This window comes from Lepidochelys kempii, chromosome 1 (assembly GCF_965140285.1).
Source record: "Lepidochelys kempii isolate rLepKem1 chromosome 1, rLepKem1.hap1, whole genome shotgun sequence".
In the NCBI taxonomy this organism is placed as follows: domain Eukaryota; kingdom Metazoa; phylum Chordata; order Testudines; family Cheloniidae; genus Lepidochelys; species Lepidochelys kempii.
Window position 1 is genome coordinate 123,759,255 of NC_136380.1, and position 4,857 is coordinate 123,764,111.

Below are 4,857 nucleotides of genomic sequence, written 5' to 3' on the forward strand. Positions count from 1 at the left end.
CCACATGCATGATCACTGAACCTTTTGAATAGGAAATAAGATGGATGATATGTACTTTAGGGATGTTGATATTAGGAAAATTCAGACCTGTAATTCTCCACTGAAGCAGCTCCACCAGTGCACCATTAGTGGAAGCTTTAATATAGAAACGGAGGGCACTTATTTTATGTAGCACTGTGTTAAAACCAGCTGTGTCCTGTCTACATTAGTTTTGCTTTCATGCTTGCTATCACTAGAAGGACAGATTTTCGTTACCAATCTGTCTGGGGCTACAGGATCTTTTTGGGGAGGAGATGACGAGGCACACCAAGTGTCTAAATTTTAAAGCTTTATTAATAAAATAATAAAATAACAGCAGAGAGTGTTGGGAACACTCCCACGTCACTCAGGGGAAGAAAGAAAGAGTTCATGCCCTAAGCCCTAACCCACTTTCATATTCTCACATGCACGACCCAGACTGGCCAAGTCTGAGTGTAACGTCAGAAGAAGGCAGGGGGGGAGGTGGACGGGAGTGTTGTCCTGGGCCCAGGCCGTCCAAGGATCTGCTGTGCTCTCCAAATTGCTCCACCTTTCAGGAGGGTTTTAAGTCCTGGGCTCCTTTGGGGGTGTTCTATTCCACGACCTCTGTTCCTGGTGCTCTTTGTGCCAGTCCAAACCAGCTTTCTGTGGTCTCCTCGACTTTCTCCAAAACACACTGGCTAGACTTTGTTTTCCTCTGTGCTGGCCTTTGCTTGTCTCACTTGTTATGGGCTGGCTCTACAGGTCTGTGTCTGTTCAGTTGAATCTTCCTTTCTCATGATTGGTCTGTGGATTCTGGGCCCCCCTCTTTCTTGGCTGGCAGCTGAGAATCAGATGTGTGCTGTGGCCTTGAGCTGGCTGGAGTTAGCATCTTATCTTCGCACTGAGCTTGCTAGCTGCAGTGTTGAGTTAACCTGTCCTCTGGTTTTTTCTCCTCCTCTCTCAGCCTCTTGTACTCCTGCAAAGGACTCTTTCATTCCCCACTCACACACCTTTGACCCTCCCTAAAATGCTTTGCGATGCTAGCAACAGCATTAGCAACATACAATGCTGATCTGCCTTCCCAGGGGACTCCCTGAGGGAGGCGGTTTTGGGGTGTGACAGCAGAGTTGCACTGGAGGCGAATTACCTCAGGTTAGCAAGTTCCTAGGATTTCTATTTACAAGGTTTAGAGGGGGCCAGAGTTAAAAAGCCCAAAAATTTGACAGTCAACTCCTCTTACCAAAAACATTCCAAAATGAGAGCTACAACAATCTTAAAGTGGAGTTCCTGCTCTGGGTGAGGCAACGACATTTGTAAGTGTATATTCATCCTGCTTTTATCTCTTGCACTTTCTGCTTGAGAATTTTGAGGCTGTCAACCTTACAATGTCCCTTTAACTCTTCGCTGAATAGCAACATTATGATATACAAATGGAAATAAAAAGTACATATTGACAGAAATAAAATAGGATGTGAATGTTAGCAAGAAGTTAAAAGATTATAGAGACAGCAAGATAATTTACTCTGTTCTGTTGATATTAGTAAAGATAATCAGTAATTTGGTAACATGTCAAATAACCTGGGTAAGACATACTACAGTATTATTGTCTTAGTGAACTCAGAAACCCAGATTCTTTGCTGTGCTCTGTTTACTAAGTGCAGTAGAGGGAGGCCTATCAGGGAGCCTCCTCAGGCTCCCTGATTCCAAGTTTCATTTTTTGCCAGCTACAGCCCTTATTGAATTTAGAATATTTTACGAGATGTTTTAAAACTCTTTCAGCTGGTAACAGTCACCCAAGAGACTATGCACCACCTGGGGATATCTGCCCTTGCCTCTCCCCACCACAGTACAAGCCCTTCCCCGGGTTCTCTTGGAGTAGGAAGTATGGCTTATGAAACAGCTAATATGACTGTGTGCTTGGGACTCTCAGCATAAGGAGAGTACCTAGCTGTAGAGATGTGAGCAGCTTTTACCTGCTTTGCACCACCTGAGATGTGCAAAGGGACCAGAATAGGCCAGAGAATCTAGTCCAGAATTCATAAGGATTTTGGCCCCAGTCCTGCAAAGGAGTCTGCCCCTGCAGACCTTCAATGTGAAATTCAATGAGACACTTGAATTGCTTTCCTGACTGGGTCTAAATGAGAAGTTACACTGCAAAAATGGAATAGATTAGTTGGGTCACCATCATCCTGACATTTGGGATTCACTCCATGTGGCAGCTAGTATTTCTGAAATGTGGTTGAAACGTTATGTAACTAAACCTGCTATGAATTATTCAGAGATACTGTGAACCCTTCATGTTACAGAGCATAGTCTTGAGCTTTGACATAATGATTTATGATAAAACATGGGGTAGGCTCAACTTTCATGTTTTTGTCTGAAACAAGGTTAAATTTATTTTTTGGACAGAGGCAGCAATCAAGATTACATAAACAAAAGGAGCAGCTAAAACCTCAAAGTTTCTTGAAGAAATTATAATACTTAATCTATTTAATATTTTACGTGTGATTATTCACTGTTCCCTTTAATAATGTTCCTAGAGGTTTGTTAAAAGGCTGATTTTTTTTTTGGCTTGTATTTTTTTGGGGCATAGGAGAAACAGGTTACTATAAAGGGCACCTGTAGAGCTGAAGTCTAGTGCTAAGTACATTGTATGCATTTAATCAATCAGTCTTACGTGATACTGATTTTACTATTGTATTACTATTTAATTTTAAAAATATATTCAGTATTTCCAAAGGAAGTGATAATGAACAAGAATTGCAAACCTTTGCTCTAATAAATTATGGAAAGTTTTAAATCATACATTTTTGAGGATGGGGATGCAACTTCTGGTTTTGAACTTATTTCCCTATGTTTACTCAGTTTCTCTGCTGTGTTGATTGAGAGTCAAAGAAAGATGTGTCCAAGATTAGGCTAGCTCAATCAGTTTTAGGATCCAACATTCTCCAAAATACTTTCTTTAACACTTAAAACACTGAGCTTTCTCAGATGTAATGCATTTATACACATCTCTGTTTCACACTGCACCATTTTGCACAGTATATTTTATTTTTTTCTTTAATTCATTTTTGCACTGGACCCAAGGCTGTTGAGGCACAAAGTTACACAACAATTCAGATCTTTACATATTTGCTTACTTGGGCAAAAGTTTTTACAAGTGTGTGCATTTAATGTTAGGATTTTTACACTCGTTTTAATCTTGTATCCACACGATAAAATGCAATGGGGAGTAAAATAGGCCTAGAATTTAAAAACATCCCTTGAATCCTCAGTATGCTATTATAATGTCTGGTACAGGGAGGGGGCATTTTTGTCTACTAATGTTAAGATTGAATTCAATGAGAAGTCACTGGGTGAGGAAATACAGTAAGCTACCTCAGAGAGAAAAAGACTATCTGTTGTTTGAAAAATAAAAAAGCAAGCCAGATGCAACCATTTACAAAGAAGAGCAATAAGGAGCCAAGTTGACCTTTGAAAGAGGTTGGAAAGACAATACTGGCTGCAAGGCACAGAGGCTAAACAGAATCTAACCCCCTCTGAAAAGGTAACAACCATGCCACTATGCTTTCTCCATACGCACACTGTCACTTGTAGTTTTGGACTGTCCCCTTACACAAAGGCTGTCCTGCAGTTTAAATTTTAGAGCATCTCAGGAGGAATATTGTAGTCTTGTCCAAAAACACCCCAACCCCTGGGTCCTAAGGCTATGAGCTGTTAAAGTTGGGTGTATCACTTTTGTGTCAGGTTGAGAAAGAGGCTCAACTAGTCAGAGTATAAAATATACCCAAGACATTAAAGCAAAAACAGTACTTGTAGTGCATAAGGGAAAATATATTTTGACCAAAGTATAAAGTAGTAAGGAAAAAAAGTGGGGAAAGGGAAGATAAGTTACAGAAAATATTTAACAGCCTCTCTCTCAGTTATTTGAAAATAGGACAATGTTATTTGAAAAGGACAATGCAATTTATCCCATCGCATAACCCATTTTTTCCCTTAAAGATTTTAAATCTTTCACTGCTGTCTGTCAGGTTTTATGTTAACTTTTAGAAAAAGGAGGCTGCGGCTGACCTGGATAACTATTTGGGGACTGTGCCTGGGAGGGAGAGGGTTTGGGGATAACTAATTTGCCTATCTGTGTTGCTTAAACAAATAAAAACTACGGTTGGTGTGAGCTGGTCAGGAAAGGAACAGGTTTCAGAGTAACAGCCGTGTTAGTCTGTATTCGCAAAAAGAAAAGGAGGACTTGTGGCACCTCAGAGACTAACCAATTTATCTGAGCATAAGCTTCTCAGCTCACAAAAGCTTATGCTCAAATAAACTGGTTAGTCTCTAAGGTGCCACTAGTCCTCCTTTTCTTTTAGGAAAGGAACAGGTACCCTCAATCCAATAACTCGCCTCCTCACCTTGTGCTCCTTTCTGTCCAGTTCATGGTAGCATTAATGTTTGCTGGAGGAGGCGAGCTCGTACCCCCAGCTCTGGTTCCCGGCACTGACAGCAGATCAGGACCTGCCCGTCCTGCGACACGGTGGGAGAGGCAGGTGGTGTCTTTTATCGTCCCCACCGCAGTCGGGGACAGAGACAAGCTTGCACAGAGCAATTCTTCCGCCCCGGGCGCGGCTGGAAAGCGCTTTCTGGCTCCCACCTGCCGCAGCGGGTCCCCTAAGCCATCCCCCCGTCTCTCCCGCCTCGGCGCCCGGGCCCCACGCAGCGCGGACCCTGGGCTCCAGCCGGCAGGCAGCGGGCGCAGGGGGCTTGGCCCCAGACCAGGCCGGCTGCGGCGGGCGCGCACACGTGAGTGGTCACGTGGTTGGGGCTCCTGGGGCGGGGCCACCGCTGTCTCGTCCCCGCGCTGGC

The 4,857-nt window shown here is 43.1% G+C and overlaps 1 protein-coding gene across 1 annotated transcript in view; it reads right to left on the reverse strand.

Annotated features, from left to right (window-relative positions):
* The window catches only part of HERC2 (HECT and RLD domain containing E3 ubiquitin protein ligase 2), a 317,314-nt gene extending 312,510 nt beyond the window's left edge, over positions 1–4,804 (reverse strand). The window contains exon 1 of the mRNA XM_073353148.2: positions 4,688–4,804. The gene's annotated coding sequence lies outside the window, so the exon portion shown is untranslated. The remainder of the gene's footprint in view (positions 1–4,687) is intronic.
* Positions 4,805–4,857: the final 53 nt, after the last annotated feature.